At 35.4% G+C, this 20,228-nt stretch overlaps 1 protein-coding gene across 34 annotated transcripts in view; it reads left to right on the top strand.

The window, feature by feature from the left end:
• RIMS2 (regulating synaptic membrane exocytosis 2) overlaps positions 1 to 20,228 on the top strand; it is a 728,068-nt gene that overhangs the window by 595,189 nt on the left and 112,651 nt on the right. The window lies entirely within an intron of this gene.

A 20,228-nucleotide genomic window follows, 5' to 3' on the forward strand; every position in this document is an offset into this window, starting at 1 on the left:
ATAAATTCCTCTGTGCTGATGAGTTGGATATTTGATCAAACAATTGCCAAAGGCCTTTACAAGAGTAATACTTTTTAAATAAATAATGAGTTTTACTTTCTAAACTTTGAGGAATTAAGATACATAAAAATAATCTATCTCTTACATAACAAAATAAATAGTATTGTTTAACTCCCAGCTGTGCCCCCATTTCATTAAATTTTTGGTTTCTTCAGTATGCTAGACTGAATTTAAATTAAAAAATAGTTACACCTGTTTTAAATACAGTGGCTAAATATCTTTTACATTTGTAACAGGAAAAAAATGTATTTGTTGTTTATAGAATCTTGGGCTCAATGGGCTAAGATGTGACCTAATTTGCAATTTCTGAATGTTATTCTAGACTAGATGTAAAAATAATTTCTTCCTTCAATTATGCCTTACATCTTGACTTTAAAAGTGGCTGAAGAATAAAGTGGTACATTTTAGACTAAATTGTTTATATGAAGGGACAAAAGTGAGAGTTAAGAATAAGATTTTATGGCCAGACACAACAGCTTATGCCTATAGTCCCAACATTTTGAGAGTGAAGCAGGATAGATCCATTGAGCCCAGAGTTCCAGACCAGCCTGGGCAACATAGCGAGACCATGTCTCTATTAAAAATTAAAAAAAAAAAAATAGCCACGTGTGGCAGTGCAAGCCTGTAGGTCTAGCTACATAGGAGGCTGAGGCAGAAGGATCACTTGAGCAAAGGAGTTTGAGGTTACCATCAGCTCTGATAATACAACTACACTCTGGCCTGGGAACGAGCAAGACCCTGTCTCAAATAAATAAATAAATACGATTTTAAAACAAATCAATAAAAACATTTCTCGACATCCTGCTGTAGGCGTTAATTGTCTGCACATTGTTGAGAGTATAATCTAAATATAACCTGTGGTTCCTGGAAGATGGAAGGATTAGATTAAGTGGAAGAAGGAGGAAACTGTGCCAGATAGGGTAATGCATTCTGTATCATCATAGAAGCAGAAATGGGTTCATCATCAGACAACAGCTTGGCCTACATAGAACTGAGGACTGTTGTGAAACACAGATGGGCAGAGGAGATTTGTGTGATTTCTTCATTTCTTACTGGAAATTCTTTATTATTTGATGTCTTTACCATTCACTTAGCACTTGCCACGTTTTGCCTTGGGATTGTTTTTTCTTTATGCTTCATCTAGCAATCTAGGTTATAAGTGACTTTAGAACAAATGTTGTGTCTTGTATTTCTTTTTAATTAGCATAGCATTGACTCTAGTGCCTTATACACAGTAGATGTACAAATAATATGTGTTAATTGGTTGACATCTATATATTTCTAAAACATTTATTATTCAGCTGAAGTAACACTGACAAAATATACAAATGCCATGAGGGCAAACAATTGCAATAGAAGAATTTCCATAATGGATATATAGTAAGATCCTGAGAAAACACTGTAATTGATATCCAAAAATTCACTATGTCAGATGCAATGTGGAAATACTAGGTTCATGTAATGATCTGGGTGAACTGTATGCCTAGCAGTCCTGGGGCATACCCACTGCCCAGATTCCAGCTACAATTTGACGCCACCTGGTGGCAGTTTTCGACTCTAGTAAAAATACCCAAAATAAAAATGATTCTGAATCCTGTAGCTGACTGAAACTTTTAGCGTAGTGGCAGAAGTCCAGGTATCTCTTTCTTGGTTTCCCAAGCCTATGGAAGAGGGTTGGGGGACCTACTTTCCATCTCCCAGTTTCTCAAAATGGGCTTGGGAGCCTTGCCATCCTCACCACATCCCCATCGTGGGAGATGAGAATTTTAACCCACCAATTTGCCAACAGGTGCTTAGGCAGAAGATGACAGCAAATTGGCAAAAGTGTTATCTAATTTCACATTACTGTAGAAAATGTTATTGCAAAGTTTTTCTGTATATACAGTAGGCATAAAAGAAAATGCATCAAAGTTGTCCAAGCTGGGCGGTGAAGATTAGGTAAGACTTCACAGAGGAACTCTTATTCAAGCAGAGACTTAGTAAACCAAGTGGCCATGTGCAAGAATGGTATTTATGAAAGAGAAAAAAGCAAATGTAAGGGCACATAAAACTGAAATTATGCAGGTATTTCAGATAACAACATATAGTTATGTATTTCTAGAGCATTTAGTTTGAGAGGGAAAAAAGAAGGAGGTGAAGTCAATGTTAGTCATAGGTCAGAGCATTACTCATTTTGTGGGCCATGCAACAGAGCTTCTGTTTTATTCTATAGATGAAGAAGTCATTAAAGAAATTCTCTCAAGAATTTTATCTATAAAATATTACTATGAACACATCTTTCTCATCCATAAAATAGACATCATAGTATAATAGCGCCTACTTCATAGAGTTGTGTAAGTTAAAGAGAAAATGTGTGAAGTATTTTGCATAGAGTCCAGCATAGATTATTATATAAGTGGTGGCTATTAGCATTATTATTAATATTACTATAATTAATGATTGGAGTGGGCAAGGCTAGAGGCAGAGATAGGAAACTAAACCAACCTCAACTTGGATAGAGAGTAAGGATAAGAGAACACATGTCTTAAATTTCTTGTATTCTGATATGGGCAGTTAGATGGATGATGATGTCCCTCAGGTAGTCTGAGGAGGAAATATATATGAATGCATGCATATGTTAATACATTATTTAAAGTAAATATGTTATATTTGATGATACGTAGACAATTTGGAATAATCAACTAATAATCACTTCATCCATTCGCATGTATATGAAAATGAAATTGAGTTGGGTTTCTTTACCCTTAGAAAATTAGAAATTGAGTTGGGTTTCTTTACCCTTAGAAAAGATGGTAAGTGGTTGGAAGCAATCATGCAGTTATTGCTGTAGGAGGTACATGATACATTAAGCTAAAAACTATTTTAAATTTGTGGAGGAGAGAAAATTGAATCTTTCAAAATAGGAAAATAATGGTGAATAAGGGGAAAGGCAAGAGAGAAAAACATATGCACAGTGGATGGCAACTAAATTTGACCAAGGCAGGAACTGAAGATTGGGGTTTATTGGGAGTATTTCTGGAGTAATACCTTTGTGTAAATTAGATTAACTTAAAACCAAAGAGAGTGATTTACATTTAAAAATATAAGCACTATAGAATTTAGAAAAGAAGCAAACAATGGGATCCAATTGCCACTTTTATGTTATTATTGTGATTATGAAAGAATGTATGGAAGATGAGAGGATAAAAGTAAAGATTCTAATTCTTAATTGCAACTAGTAATTTTCTAAATTCATAAAATACATATTTTCTGTTTCAGTTACAATCAAATGCGTATACACATTCAAATAATTTTGAAAGTTATTCATTTTGCTTGTCTTATTTTCTATGTTAAATAATTAGAACTAAGATAAATGCATTTTAGAGTATTCGTTATTTTCGTGGATGGAATATTCATGTTCTTTATTAATCTAAGCTTATTCATTATTATTTTAAAATTCTGCTTTGCAGACTTTCTTTTTGGGTCATTTTATAATTTGTCTTTTGTAACAGAATTAGATTTTATTCAATAATCTCTGTTTCCTTAAATTTACAGTTGAAGAACTGAGGTCAGAGAAATCAATATCATATGTCTCAGGGTATATGCTGTATATGCTATCTAGAGCTAACGTTGGAACTCCAGTCTCATGAGCCTAGGTACTTACTACCTACATTTGCTAATCATTTAAAAGCATAGAACAACCTTTTAATAGGCCAAATACTTGAATTTCCAACCTTTTTTCTGACCTGCTCTATTACAGGAGGGAATGAAAGCAAAAATGTTGACCAGGTAGACAGAGATAAAATAAACCTCTGACGGTAGGTGTTATAAAATTCCTGACTAAGGGATATAGGAGGACAGATAAGCACAATTACCACAGCATATCATACCTATATGGTAAAGTATTATGGTAACATAAAAAGCTGTATGGTAACAGCTACATGCAGACAGTTTTTACAGGTCTGAAATAATTGAGCAAAACAAAAGGAGTGACTTGAATGTTGTTTACTAAACATCAAATGAAGACTTAGTATTTTTTCACATGGCATGTAGTTTGTATTCTGTAAGTCTCTGCCAGCAATTCTCAAAATGTGCTTGATGGATCTGTACCATCAGCATCACCCGGGAATTTGTTAGAAATGCAGTTTTCAGGTATCACTCCAGACCTAATGAACCAAAAAGTTTGTGTTTTAACAAGCCCTCCAGGTAATTCTGATGCAGGCTAAAGTGTGGCAACTCCTGCTCTAAGCTAAGGGGAATTTGTATTCATCTTCTTATACTACTGGTAAAGTTGGTAACTAAAAACCTAAGTTCTAGTTTCAGACTGCTGGGTTCCAATACTAGCAACAAAACTTTCAGCAAACTTCATAACCTTTCTGCCCTTCACATTCCACATCTGTGTTTGTACCATTTTAAGTGAAGTATGTAACATGTGAAGGTGCTGAGTTGGAAAAGAGCTTGACATTTTTGAGAAATTTAGAAGAGGTTACTGTGGCTAAAGAGTTGTTCACAAAGACAAATGGCTTGACATTTAGGTGAAAGAGAAAGGCAGAGACCAGATCTCCAAAATCTTGTAGGACCCTATTAGTGAAGAGAGTGGGATCCTGAGGTCCTGTGGAGGAATTGATTTTTCCAAAGAGAAGGGACACATTTTGTTACAGGCAGAAGAAACAGAGGATAGGGTGCAGAACAATTAGGTTTATAGACTGGTATTTGGAAGGGAATTCCTTCTGATATTTTATATTATATGGATTTTGGATTTTTCCCAAGTACAATGAGAAGACACTGAAGAACTTTAGTAGTAGACTGCCATAAAATGATTTGTATTTTAGAAAAATCACGTGGCTTCTATGTGGTGAATGAGTTGTAGTTGGAACATAAGCATGTAGGATGCTGTTGCAGTAAAGTAGACAGAGTGGCATGGATTTCAATGGTCAAAGCCTGGATGGGGAGAAATGGAAGGATATGTAAAATATTTTACAGATAGAATTTGTAAGACTTAGTGATAGATTAGGTGTGGGGATGAAGGAAAGGGGGAAATCAAGGGTGCTTCTGGATTTTTACCTTCAGCAACTAGGTAAATAGTTATACTCTTTACTGAAATAAGGAACACTGAAGAAGGAATATATTTGAGAGAAAAGATTAAATTCAATTTGGAACAGATCAAATTTGTGATATTCTGTGTAACATCTGAGTGCTTGTTACAAGTAGGCAACTGGGTAGATAGTTCTGAAGTTCAGAAAGAAGCTCAGCCTACTACTTAAATTTGGAGATTATATATATTTACAAATATTCATTAATATATGATATATAGTATCATGTATCATACAAAGAGACCTCAAAAAACTTTGTGAAAAAAATGGAATTAAAAGATAAAAATTTTTTAAAATAAATGTTATTTCTCAACACAAGCCCCAGCAAATTCAAGATACTTTGGGGCCAGGCATGGTGGCTCACGCCTGTAATCCCAGCGCTTTGAGAGGCCAAGGCGGGTGGATGTTTTGAGGTCAGGAGTTCAAGACCAGCTTGGCCAACATGGTGAGACCCCATCTCTACTAAAAATACAAAAATTAGCCAAGCATAGTGGTGAGCGCCTGCAATCCCAGCTACTTGGGAGGCTGAAGTAGAACTGCTTGAACCCGAGAGGCAGAGGTTGCAGTGAGCCAAGATCGCACCACTATATTCTAGCCTGGGCAACAGAGTGAGACTGCGTCTTAAAAAAAAAAAAAAAAAAAAAAAAAAAAGACACTTTGGAAGTGATAATACCAGTGTATTAGTTTATCCGTAATAAATTTAACCAGGTCACAGCAGTCTTGTTTACGGTATTAACTGAAGAAAAATAGGTGCCCTTTAAAGAGTTTTTAAGATTGGGAAACAAAAAGAATTCAGAAGGAGCCAAATCAGCACTGTAAGGTGAATGGCTAATGATTTCCCATCAAAACTATTGAAAAATTGCCCTTATTTGATGAGAGGAATGAGCAGGAACATTGTTGTGGTGGACACTTCTCTGGTGAAGCATTTCTAGGCAGTTTTTCTGCCCAGAAAAAAGCTTTGGCTAACGTTTTCAAAACACTTTCATAATAAGCAGATGTCGTGATTCTTTGACACTCCAGAAAGTTAGCAAGCAAGATGCCTTGAGCATCCCCCAAAAACAGTTGCCATGATTTTTGCTCTTTACCAGTCTGCTTTTGCTTTGAGTGGACCACTTCCATCTCTCGAATGTCATTGCTTTGATTGTGCTTTGTCTTCAGCATCGTAGTACTTAAGCCGTGTTCTGTCTCCTATTATGGTTCATCAAAGAAATGCTTCAGGATCTTGATCTGACTTGTTTAAAATTTCTGTTGAGCCAGGCGTGGTGGCTGACGCCTGTAATCCCAGCACTTTGGGAGGCCAGGGTGGGTGGATTGCTTGAGCCCAGGAGTTTGAGACCAGCCTGGGCAACATGGCAAAAGGCCATCTTTACCAAAAATACAAAAAATTAGCTGGACATGGTGACATGCACCTGTAGTCCTAGCTACTTGGGAGACGGATGTGAGAGAATCACCTGAACCGAGGAAATCAAGGCTATAGTGAGCCATGATAATGCCACTGCACTCCAGCCTGGGCAACAGAATGAGACCCTGTTTAAAAAAAAAAAAAAAAAATCTGCTGGGCGCTGTGGCTCATACGTATAATCCCAGCACTTTGGGAGGCCGAGGCAGGTGGATCACGAGGTCAGGAGATGAAGACCATCCTGGCTAACATGGTTAAACCCTGTCTCTACTAAAAACCCAAAAAATTAGCTGGGCATGGTGGCGTGTGCCTGTAGTCCCAGCTACTTGGGAGGCTGAGGCAGGAGAATGGCATGAACCCAGGAGGTGGAGCTTACAGTGAGCTGAGATCGCGCCACTGCACTCCGGCCTGGGCAACAGAGTGAGAATTCATCTCAAAAAAAAAAACAAAAAACTTGATTGAAAGCTCTGCTTTTGTCTGCAGGTAATCTGAATCCAACAGGTTTGGCACCCATCAAGTGGAAAGTTTACTGAACTTTAATTTTTCAGTCAGAATTGTGTAAGCTGAACCAGTTGAGATGTCTATGGTGTTGGCTATTGTTTGTGCTATTAATTGTTCATCCTTTTTGATTAGGGCACAAATAAGATTAACTTTTTCCTCACAAATTTATGTGGATGATCTACCACTGGGGGGTTCATCTTGAACATATCATCCTGTCCCTTCTTAAAACAAGTCATCCATTTGTAAACTGCTGATTTCTTTGGGGCATTGTCCCCATAAACTTTTCATAAAATATTAGTGATTTCACCATTTTCTACCCAAACTTCATCCTAAATTTGTTGTTCTTGCTTCAATTTAAGCAGAATTAATGTTGCTGTGAAAGGGGATCTTTTCAAATGGATGTCTTATCCTTCTTAGTACCTCAAAATAGATCCTATTCAGACATGTTATAACAAGTTAGTATGAGCTTATTTTTGGTGCGAAAAAAATTTGAAATTCATGAAGTTTTTTTCATAATATGAATTTTCCATGAATTTTTGAAAACCTCGTGTATATGGTGTAAGGGAATTTCATCTGATAGCTTCTATTTTCTCTATGAAATGTAATGAGAAGTCTGCAGAGAGGAAAGCAGAAGCTGAGAGGTTTGTATAGCATGAAGAAGGTAGGTATGCACTCCTTATTGTATGAGTGGGGAGAACATGTATGCTATAATTTTGAGGCCAATGTTAGTGAACTATAGTGGAGCAACTGCTCTGCTGAATTTTTTTCAAGAATGCTGATATGGGCCAGGCATGGTGGCTCATGCCTGCAATCCCAGCACTTTGGGAGGCCAAGGCAGGCACATGGCTCAAGCCCAGAAGTAGTTAAGACTAGCCTGGGGAACTTGGCCAAACTTTGTCTCTACAAAAAGAAAAAAGTAGAAAAAATTCATCAGGTGTGGTGGTGTATGTCTGTAGTCCTAGCTACCTGGGAGACTGAGATGGGAGGATCACTTGAGCCCACGAAGTCAAGGTTACAGTGAATTGTGATCGCACCAGTGCACTCCAGCCTGGGTGCCAGAGTGAGACCAGGTTTTTAGGTCTCCCAACCTAAAAAAAAAAAAAAAAAAAAACTGCTGAAATGTTGAGATGTACACAAAGAAGCAGCAAGTGGTAGGATTTATCAGGCAGTTCAGCCAGTTGGATGTCTTATGAGGAGGGATACTCAGAAAGTTTAAGATATTTGCAAAAGAGTGATTGAAATGATGGGCTGTGGAACCTAAGTTGGTTAAGTATAAGTGAAGAGGAAGGGGCTGATATTGGAAAAAAAGTGGAGGGCTCAAAGTTCTCATAATGTTGAAGAGTAAAGATAACTAATTAATTGAGCTAGAAGGAAAGGAGACAGAAAGCCTTGTAGCAACCTTATGGATACTGTTGGGGTAACGTTCTGGATAATGTTATTCCCATTTTATACAATATGGAGACCAAGGCATAAAGACTACTTTGATTATTCAGTTACAACTTGATTAGTGTAGCTGTATCTTGAATGTGAGTTTTCTAATTAAATTCAGTTGGCTTAACAGTAGATAATTACTCTGCTTATTAAATATACAAATCATCCATATACTTTGTTCAACACTTTTGCCGTAAATGTGTTCAGGTTACAGTGGCGACGTTTTTGATGACCCATTTATTGTCTATCTTATGTCTCTACTCTCACTGAGCATTTTTATCCAATTTTAATTAACATTTAGCTAGAAGCAATAATACAGCACTTAAATTGTCATCCTTAATGGACAAACAGGGGTGTATGGGAAAATCTACATTTTGGAGTTTTGGAATGTTTTCTAGGGATAATCTAAGGAATAAAGGGAATTTCCAATGTTAATAATTATTTACCAACAAAACTGAAGAGTAAATTTATTCATGTGGATTGTGTATAGCATTTATGCCAGAAGTGTATAACTTTTTATTTAGTGCCAACCATAATATTTTCCATTTTGTAGTTAATAAATTCGTCTGTTCATGGAATCAACCTAAATGCCCATCAGTGATAGATTGGATAAAGAAAATGTGGTACATATGCACCATGGAATGCTATGCAGCCATAAAAACAAATGAGATTATGTCCTTTGCAGGGACGTAGATAGAGCTGGAGGCCATTATCCTTAGCAAACTAACACAGGAACAGAAATTTAAATACCACATGTTCTCACTTATAAGTGGGAGCTAAATGATGAGAACACATGGACACAGAGAGGGGAACAACACACACTGGGGCCTTTTGGAGGGTGAAGGGTGGGAGAAGGGAGAAGAACAGGAAAAATAACTAATGGGTACTAGGCTTAATACCCGGGTAATGAGATAATCTGTACAACAGATCCCTATAACACAAGTTTACCTATGTAACAAACCTGCACTTGTACCCCTGAATTTAAAAGTTAAAAAAAATGACTGTACTCACATATTAACAATAATCTAAAAATTAACAAATAAATTAGTCTATGAAATTAAATTTACTTGTATATTCATTATTATCAATCATCTGCATTCCAAGATTATTTTATGAATGGTTTTTATTGAATTACATATTTTTCACATTTGAAATTACCAAAGGTATGGGGATTATTTGGCTATATGAAATCTGAGGGACTGTTTCTTCGAGGCCACAGACCATCTCTGGTTATATAAAATAGCTGCTTCTTCAAATAAATCTAACAAGTTTGTTTCTATTTTTAGTAAAGCCTTAATGCCTCCGTGTAATTGTAAATATACATAATAATTAGAGCCAACATATCTTAACCATATTCTAGACGTTGTGCTAATTGCTGTATATATGTTACCTCATTGGGGTTGCTTCGTTAATTCATGAGGATTACCTCATCACAACCTTGAGAGAGTTACATTTGTTTTAAAGATAAACTCATTTATTCAACAAATATTTGCTGAACACTTACCATGTGGCAAACATTATTTTAAAACCTACAATTTACCAATAAACAAAAGAGGAAAAGTCTTTGCCCCATTTAGCTTACAATCGTGTATATAATAAATAGATGGCATAAGATAAATAGCAGAAAGGTATATAATCAATAGAAGATACTTAGAAGTGAAGCATAGTTTTATTCTTGACATCCTCACTGAATAGATTGCCTTGTTTATTTGTTCATTTGTAGGTTTGTTTAATGAGATCACAGATGTAACAATGCTTCATATTTGTGTTAGAAATTCTACATGTTAGAAAAAAATGATTCACCCTTTCTTACAATCCAATGATACTCTTTTAATTATTTTTAAATGTATAATAAATTATTGTTAACTATAGTCACCCTGTTATGCTTTCAAATACTAGATATTGTTCATTTTATCTAATCATATTTTTGTACCCATTAACCATCCCTATTCTCCCCACCTCCACCTCGCCAGTACCCTTCTCAGCCCCTGATAACCATCATTCTGTAATCTAGATCCATGAGTTCAGTTGTTTTAATTTTTAGCTCCCACAAATAAGTGAAAACATGCAAAATTTGTCTTGCTGTGGCTGGCTTATTTCACTTAACAAAACATCCTCCAGTTCCATCCATGTTGTTGTAAATGATGGGATCTCATTCTTTTATATGGCTGAATAGTACTCCATTGTATGTGTGTACCACATTTTCTTTATCCATTTATCTGTTGATGGACACTTAGTTTGCTTCCAAATCTTAGCTATTATGAATAGTGCTGCAATAACCATGAGAGTGCAGATATCTCTTCAATTTGGGTGTATATCTCACAATGGGATTTCTGGGTAATATGGTAGTTCTATTTTTAGTTTCTTGAGGAACCTCCAAACTTTTCTTCATAGTAGCTGTACTAATTTACATTCCCACCAATGGTGTAAGAGGGTTCCCTTTTTTGCACATTCTCGCCAGCATTCATCACCTCTTTTCTCAATAAAATCCATTTTAACTGGGGTGAAATGATATTTCATTGTAGTTTTGATTTGCATTTCTCTGATGATCAGTGATGTTGAATGCCTTTTCATATACTTGTTTGCCATTTGTTTGTCTTCTTCTGATAAATTTCTATTTAGATCTTTTGCCCATTTTAAAATTGGATTATTACATTTTTTCCTGTTGATTGAGCTTCTTGTATGTTCTGGTTATTAATCCCTTGTCAGACGGGTAGTTTGCAAATATTTTCTTCGATTCTGTTCGATTCTGTTCCATTGGGCTATATGTTCCATTTTTTCCGATTCTGTTCCATTGGTCTATGTGTCTGTTTTTATTCCAGTATCATGCTGTTTTGGTTAATAGAGCTCTATAGTATAATTTGAAGTCAGATAATGTGATTCCTCCAGTTTTGTTCCTTTTGCTTAGGATAGCTTTAGCTATTCTGGGTCTTTTGTGGCTCCATATACATTTTAGGATTATTGTTTCTATTTCTGTTTAGAATATTGGTATTGTGATACAGATTACATTGAATCTGTAGATTGCTTTGGGTAGTATGGACATTTTTAACAATATTGATTCTTCCAGTACATGAACATGGAATATCTTTCCATTTTTTGTGTCCTCTTCAATTTCTCCTGCCAGTGTTTTGTAGTTTTATTATAGAGATCTTTCACTTCTTTGGTTAAGTTTATCCCAGGTATTTTATTTTATTTGTGGCTATCATACATGAGATTACTTTCTTGATTTCTTTTTCAGATTGTTTACTGTTGCCATATAGAAATGCTACTGATTTTTGTATATCAATTTTATGTCCTGCAACTTTCCTGAATTTGTTTATCAATTCTAATAATTTTTTTGGTGGAGTCTTTAGGTTTTTCCAAATATAAAATCCTGTCATCTGCAAACAAAGATAATTTGACTTCTTTCTTTCCAATTTGGATGCCCTTTGTTTATTTCTCTTGTCTGATTGATCTAGCTAGGACTTCCAGTATGATGTTGAATAATAGTGGTGAAAATGGGCATCCTTGCCATGTTTCAGATCTTTCAGGAAAGGCTTTCAGCTTTTCCCCCTTCAGTATGATACTAGCTGTGGTTCTATTGTGTATGGCTTTTATTGAGTTTACGTATGTTCTTTCTATACCCAGTTTTTTGAAGGTTTTCATCCTGAAGGGATATTTAATTTTATCAAATGCTTTTTCAGCATCAATTGAAATTATCATATGCTTTTTGTCCTTCATTCTGTTGATATAATGTATCACACTGATTGATTTACATATGTTGAACCATCTTTGCATTGCTGGGATCAATCCCACTTGGTCATGATGAAAGATCTTTTTAATGTATTGTTGAATTCAGTTTGCTATTATTGAAGATTTTTGCATCTTAAAACCATGACATGTGCATTCTAACCACTGTATTATTTGTAATATTCTCTTGAATATTTTTCTCTCTCTACATGTCATAATTTTTACCCACCATTCAAGACCCAAGTTTATAAAGCTTTTCTCATCTCTGATTCTCAATAGTATCCTTCCCTCTAGTGAAATTTCCTAACACTGGGTTTATGTCCCTTTTCTCTGTACTTATACCTTTTCTTTTGCTAATTTGTATAAGCATTTTCACTCATATTTGTACCCCTAAAGTATATGCCCCTTAGATCGTAACTATGTCTCATGTCTTATTTATTGTTCTTATTGACCACAGGGCCAAAGCTACCATTTGCCTAAATGGAGGCTTTGCACAGTTTAGAAAAAGTGGCACCTCTAGGTAGATAATTAGAAATGGATATTTGCTTTGAACAGAACAGTTAGAGAAAATTCCCTTTTTATGTGAAGAAAACAATGTATTCTTCCTTTTTGTCAATTTCAGCCCCTATATGCCAGAGCATGGAGGGCAGGTACCATTTTAGCCCCCACTTGTGTCCTTGGGACCTAACACCAAGTAGATGCAAGGTAGATGTTTGCTAAAGGAATCAATCAATTTGTGGCAAGATGTTTACTATGGTTTGAATTAGCTGAGTCCAGAAATGTTTGAACTAAAAATTCAAGGAGAAAAAGAAACAAAATGGAAACCAGGTCATCTCTCTAAGGATGATTTAAAAAAAAAAAAGTAGCTGAAATCATCAGAGAAGAGATACAGTTTTTGTAAGATACATGTTATAATGAAGACATTTTAAAATCATAATTTTTGTATATATTTTTATCTTAAATCCACAGAGAAAGCAAATGACACCTATTTTTGAAACATGTACATTTTAAATGTAGTTTTTGTGTTTAATTGTTTTTAAGGAAGACAAAACACAGCTAGAGAGAGTGTAGGGACATATAACTAGCATAATAAAAGATACTGAAAAATTATCCTTTCATAATAGACAAATGATTAGGAACCATGAGCATGGTGTAATAAACAGAGAAACATACGCTTACGATATATAACATAATACATTTAAAATTTTTCTTTAAAGTAACTTCCTTCAAACTTATGGTGGAGGGAGAGGTCTATTATTCAATAATTTGGTAGATAATTTATAAATTCAAGAGATAGTAAAGGTTCAATATATAGACAGACTTAAGAGTTTAAATGAATTTTTTTATGTTCAGTTAATAAAGGAATATTCCTAATTTCCTTAAAGATTTAGCCTTCATAAATTTATCACTTTTAAGGAAGATAGCCATGATCTCTCCAGAATGCCCTTTGATGTTATATTTGGAGTCATAATACTGAGCTGAATCCCAAGTCTCCTGATACAAGAACCTGTGCATTCTAAGTTCTCACAGTCTTTGGGCAGTGCTGATGTAATACCTGAATAGGCAGTTAAATATGAGTAAGTCATGCAGGCCATGCATTTGTCCCCACACAGGTAGGCCTTATCCTATCTACAGTGCTCACCTTCACTTCATTCCATTTATATTTAGTTTTGTAAATTTTCTCCAACAAACATTCTCATTCCTGCCTCAGGATATTTGCACTTGCTCCTCTCTAAGCTTAGAACACGCTTCTTTTATCTGACTGGGTTCATCATTCAGAGCTCAGATCAATTGTCTCCTCTTCAGAGAGGCCTTCCTTGACAACCTTATTTAATGTTGTCCCCAAACTTTTCAGTCCCTTGTTATTTTATTCCATCTTATTTTCTTCAGATCACATATCACTATCTAAAATTATCAATTATTTACTTGTTTACTGTCTTTCACTATGACAGTATGAATGAAAGCTCCATGAAACAGGAGCATTCTGTCCTTTTCTATGCTATACCTCTTAATTTTGAGAATAGTGCCTGCTACATAGCCTACTACTTTTAATTTATTTTTATTTATTTCAAATAATTTTTTATTTTTTTTTATTTATTTTTATTTTTTCATTTTGCGATGCAGTTTCACTGTTGTTGCCCAGGCTGGAGTGCAATGGCATGATCTCGGCTCACTGCAACCTCTGCCTCCCGGGTTCAAGGGATTCTCCTGCCTCAGCCTCCCAAGTCGCTAGGATTACAGGTGCCCGTCACCACGCCCAGCTAATTTTTGTCATTTTTAGTAGAGATGGGGTTTTGCCATGTTGGCCAGGCTGGTTTCGAACTTCTGACCCAAGGTGATCCACCCGCCTCAGCCTCCCAAAGTGCTGGGATTACAGACATGAGCCACTGCGCCCGGCCCAAAGTAAATATCTTTTAAATAAGAATGTCCAAATCCTAGGAATGTGACATGTTAAAAGGGAGCAAACTTTAAACTAAGAAACAAATCGTTTTTTTAAAAAAGAAATATTTAATACATTGGAATTTTTGGCATTAACAAGCTCTTGGGAAAGGAATTTTGAAAATTACAGGCCTCCTAGATGCTCCTTAAATTATCCCAAATAAGCAGTGACCTACCTTGTGACCCCTGAAATACTGCTTCCTGCCATGAGACCTAAGACTTAAGAAGGTTAAACATAGATTAATTACTAATGGCTATAATCAAGGCAGATGTTTTTGACTAAATATACGTTGTTAATTAGCCAGATATTTCTCCCTAACCCTGGACATTTTGTGGCATAGACACAGACACACACACACACGCCCTCTAATACGTTTAGATACTATACTAATACATTCAAGCATATTAACATAATGTATTTATATATAGTACTTGCAATAATGTTAAAAATACTAAACTTTACATTTCTGTCATCTCCAGAAGTCAAAGAATTAGTATGAAAAACTCAGTTTTTACATACTCTTCAAAGAGAGGTTTTCATTTAACTAAATTAAGATTTCTTGACATTAGAGTTGACCATTGGAATTTCAGTTGTAAACCAAAACCAAGTTCTTATGCAGCCATATTTGTGTTTTACATGCTGATACTTGCCAGCAAATTAATCAAAGAGACTATGTCATATCATTTTTGTATCCCCATATTTGTCATAATAGGTGTTCATTAAATCTTTGTTGAATAAATGATTACTAGTTTACTAGCCTAAAATCATAGATGGTAATTTGAGTTAAAGTGAAATAAAGTTTGTGATGTAGTAAATTAGGATAATGATAATTTTAGCTACCACATTTTAGGAAAGAAATGGTATTTAATATAGAGAAGTTTTTACATAAAAGGAGAACTTTAGACAGAAGCCAGATTATTTTGTTGTTGTTGTTGCTGTTTTCTTCCCTGCAAAGAACATGCAAGAAATGGCACTTTAAAATCCAGACATGTATCCAATAACTGCCAACTGGTGCGATGAAGTATGAGTTATAATAGTAACAGGTATTCAGTTAATTTGTGGCACCTGGCTCAGGGAGCACAACAGTGGGAAGAAAAAGGAAGTAAGCCTTTCAAGATAACATGTTTAGGAGCTTGACCAGTCCTACTGGGTTTGTTTCTAATCTACCAGAATGCTATTGTCTTCAAACTCTTGAACACTACAAGCCCTCTCTATCACCACTTCCTTGCCAAAGGTGTTATAAATAGTTTCACTCCTGGAACTATCTCTGTCTACTTTCTATCCTTCAATGTCTTTTCTGTCCCTGTGCCACAGTCCTAATACTCCATTGTATTAGCTGTTAGGCCTCCATAGAATCACCCCAGTCTTTCATTCCTTGGTAAACTATTTCCAGACTACCTTCTCAGCTCTAATATGATGAAATATTTGTTTTGGCATGACTATGCATTCTTAAGACTCAGAATTTGTCTTTGTCTCATCTTTGCTATTTATTATCTTGAAGCCAAACCACTTACCTCTATTCATTCAAACCTATCAATGAAAACTTTTGGCCCTATAGCATATAAACTTCATTTAATTTAATCACATCTTCCAATAATCCCTAATATGCTATTTATGTATTTGGGGAATACTCATATTTCACTTGCTTTGTAGTTATTTGTTACTTTTCTCCTAATGATTGACAATACTAGATTTGCCTTTTTCTTTAACCATTCAGGATACAACTTTTCAACAACTATAATTTTGCCATAAATCAGTCTCTTGTATTGGCAGTTTTATATATTTAACTTTGCGAATACTAAATATATACAGTTTTTATTGTTTTTCTAAAGCCAAAAATTATAAATATGCACAAAACAATATTTAGAAATGTAAAAACAGTGTCCCTTTCTAGAACTGAACACCCTATATCAACACTCAATATATTGTGTAGTAATCTGTTAGGATTAGCTAGAAATCCATACTGTACCTTTAACGCGTGACATGAACTAATGTGGGTTGAATAATTTGACTTACATAAAAGAAGAAGCGATGTTGGTCCTTGATTGCTTTTTTCATTTGTCTGTTTTAGTTTTTTTTTATTACCAACACTTTTTATGTTTATTCTGGAAAAAACAAAATAGAAAAAGACAAACTTTTTTTAAAACATAGCTATCAACCAGAAAAAATTAAAATGACTTTTAGCAGACTGGTCACAGTATAACATTTCATATTTTTGGCTACGTACATTTATATTTTTCCCCTAAAAATAAAATTTTTCTGAACACAATATTTTATTTTTCGTCATACTTTCTTCATTCTCCTTTTGTGCAGATGACTGGTACATCATCTCATGATTCTAGGCTTCTCAAATTACTTAGTTTAGCACAAAATATTTCTTCTTTTTTTATAAAACTATTTTTGGATTTCTGTCACTGGAAAAACTCTGGGATGTGAATTTCCCTATGTCCCCTCGTAGTAGGGTGAATCCATATTTAATACATATGTCACCCAAAGCTAAGTTACAAATATCTGCTTCTCCCTCCCCATCCCCCACCATCAAGAATATCTTTTTATGTCCATAAACATTTGTATATAACAGCATTTTCAAAAGTACATTGTCTTTTATTGATGAACATAATTTATTTAAACACCCACTATTGTTGGACATTTGTGGGTTTTCTCCCCTTGTTTTTATTTTTTTTTTTTTGCTATTATAATCAATTTTGCAGTAAATATCATTATAGCTAAATCTGTACACATTGCTAAGTTTTCCCTTGTGATAAATTGTAAACTAGAATTGCCAGGTTAAAGGGTAGGCTTGTTTTTTTTAAGGCTTTTGACATATATTGCCAAGTTGCTCTTTAGAAATCTATCACTGAGATCTCACCAGAAGTATTGAAATATACTGTATTTCCAAACCCTTATGAAATTTCTCTTTTAAAACAATTGCTAATGTAATATGTCTTTTCCTAACCAAATTGAGCATTTTAAAATATTGCCCATAATTACAAATTCTTTACTACAAAGTATTTCATAAATCAAGAGTCCCAAAACTTTAAAAATTTTGGTAGCTTGTGACCAGACACGGTGGCTCACGTGTGTAATCCCAGCACTTTGGGAGGCCAAGGCAGGAGGATCACCAGAGGTCGGGAGTTCAAGACCAGCCTGACCAACATGAAGAAACCCCGTCTCTACTAAAAATACAGAAAAAAAAAAATAGCTGGACATGGTGGTGCATGCCTGCAATCCCAGCTACTTGTGAGGCTGCGACAGGAGAATCGCTTGAACCCAGGAGGTGGAGATTGCAGTGAGCTAGATTGTGCCATTGCACTACAGCCTGGGCAACGAGAGCGAAACTCTATCTCAAAAAAAAAAAAAAAAAGGTAGCTTGTTTTTTTACATTTTTTGCTTATAGTTTTAGATGATGTCCAGTGAAGAAAGAAAAGGAACCCTAGCCGCAACCTTTCTCTCATCAAAACAAACCACTCTAGTGCCACTATTTATAAACTCATCCCTGGTGATCTCTAAGTTCAAGGAAATAAAAAGAGTATCCATCTTATAAAACTTTTAATAACCCCTTTTGGGCCAGGCTCGGTGGCTCACGCCTGTAATCCCAGGACTTTGGGAGGCCCAGGAGAGAGGATCCCTTGAGTCCAGGAGTTGAGACCAGCCCGGGCAACACAGTGAGACTCTGTCTACCCTGCCCCCGCCCCCAAAAAAATTAGCCGGGTGTGCTGGCATGCACTGTAGTCCTAGCTACTTAGGAAGCTAAAGCAGGAAAATCACTTGAGCCCAGGTGTTCAAGGTTACGATGAGCTATGGTTGTACCACTGCACCCTAGTCTGGGTGACAGAGCAAAACACTGTCTCTAAAAAACAAATGAATAAAAATAAATAACTCCTTTTGTAAATAATGCTTTATTAAAGTTGTTAGGTTGAAGAGAAGTGTACTTGTTTCAAACCAAGTTCTCATTAAAATATTATCTACAAAAAGATGTATCAGTTCCAATTAGTATTTTATTGTAGTATCTTATTTGATTTTGGTCAAGTTCTTTTTTTTTTTTTTTTTTTTTTTTTTTGAGACGGAGTCTCGCGCTGTCGCCCTATATTCAAACATAAAAATTCAAATGCAAAAATCACAAGATACAATTTTGTGACTGTATCTTTGACATCCTTGGTAATTAGTAGATTAGGTAGCTCTTTAGAAAAGTATATGTTTTCAGTGAAAATTTCTTTTTCTTTTTTCTGGGACAGGATCTCAGTCTGTCATCAAGGCTGGAGTGCAGTGGCACCATCTCGGCTCACTGCAACCTCAACCTCTCAGGCTCAGGTGATCCTCCCACCTGTGCCTCCCAAGTAGCTGGGACTACAGGCATGTGCCACCATGCCTGGCTAATTTTTTACTTTTTTGTGGAGATGGGGTCTCACATGTTGCCCAGGCTGGTATCAAACTCCTGGGCTTAAGCAGTCATCTTGCCTCAGCCTCCCTAAGTGCTAGGATTACAGCCGTGAGCTACTGTGCCCACCCAAAAATTGCTATATAACAGAAACACTAGTTTATTCTAACTATGGAACATAGGTTATAATATAAAGCCTTAGTTTCTGTTAAACTTTGGCCCTTTTAAACTATAATAAGCCTTGTCTTTTTACTTTCTATCGAAATCAAACAAAGTTGAAAATTATCAGTTCAGGATATTACAGAAACATATTCTCTTCTCTTTTCTCTTCTCTTCTCTTCTCTCTCTCCTCACCCGCCTGTGCCTTCTCTCTCTCTCTCTCACACACACACACACACACATACACACACGGACTCGCTCTGTCCTGTTTCTGACTATGTATGCCATATTTTTTCTTAAGACGAATGTGAGGGATATAATAGTATACTTCACTATATATTTTTTTTAATTTCACACTGGGTCTTTTCCCTCTTAAATACTTGGAGAAGATATTACATAGGTTAACAAAAGTAGTATGTGGTCCTAGCCTTTAACCAGATTTTACTCTAGGATAGAAAACACTTTGTTTTTTTGGAAGACCAAGATATTGAATTAGATATAAGAGTTCACCTCAATAGGTTAGTTTTCTAATTCTCATCCTTTATGTAATGTTTAAAGATATTTCTGTTTCTTGATTCTTATTCTTTTTTATTACTTTATATATTAAACATTCATTCTCAGAACCAAAAATAAAACTTTCCCCAATACTGAGTCAAAAATTGATGTGTAAATAAGTCTTTTCATTCCTGCAAAACAGACTGCTTCCCTCATATTCCTCCTAGGTTTATGGGGACTAGCTAGATAGCCTGCTTCCAGATTCTTCACTTTCTAATCTACCTTTACCATACCCCAGAAATCATGGAAAAATCCAAAGTCATTTCTTTAATTACTCCCAGGTGCAGTATTAGTCTTGCAGTAGATTATTAATCAGCTCACATGCCTCAGTGATTCATTGATTGCTTTCTGGTGCACTGTCTGGAAAACTGATAATGATTTTTCTTTCTTTCAAAAGAATGCAAGAAGGAAATCTTTCTTTTCTTTATTTTTGTAATATAGATTTATATCAGTAATGATGAAATTAAGTAAAGTAAAATAAAGTATTTTTTAATTCAAAGCTAA

Source organism: Theropithecus gelada, chromosome 8, assembly GCF_003255815.1.
Source record: "Theropithecus gelada isolate Dixy chromosome 8, Tgel_1.0, whole genome shotgun sequence".
Classification (NCBI taxonomy): domain Eukaryota; kingdom Metazoa; phylum Chordata; class Mammalia; order Primates; family Cercopithecidae; genus Theropithecus; species Theropithecus gelada.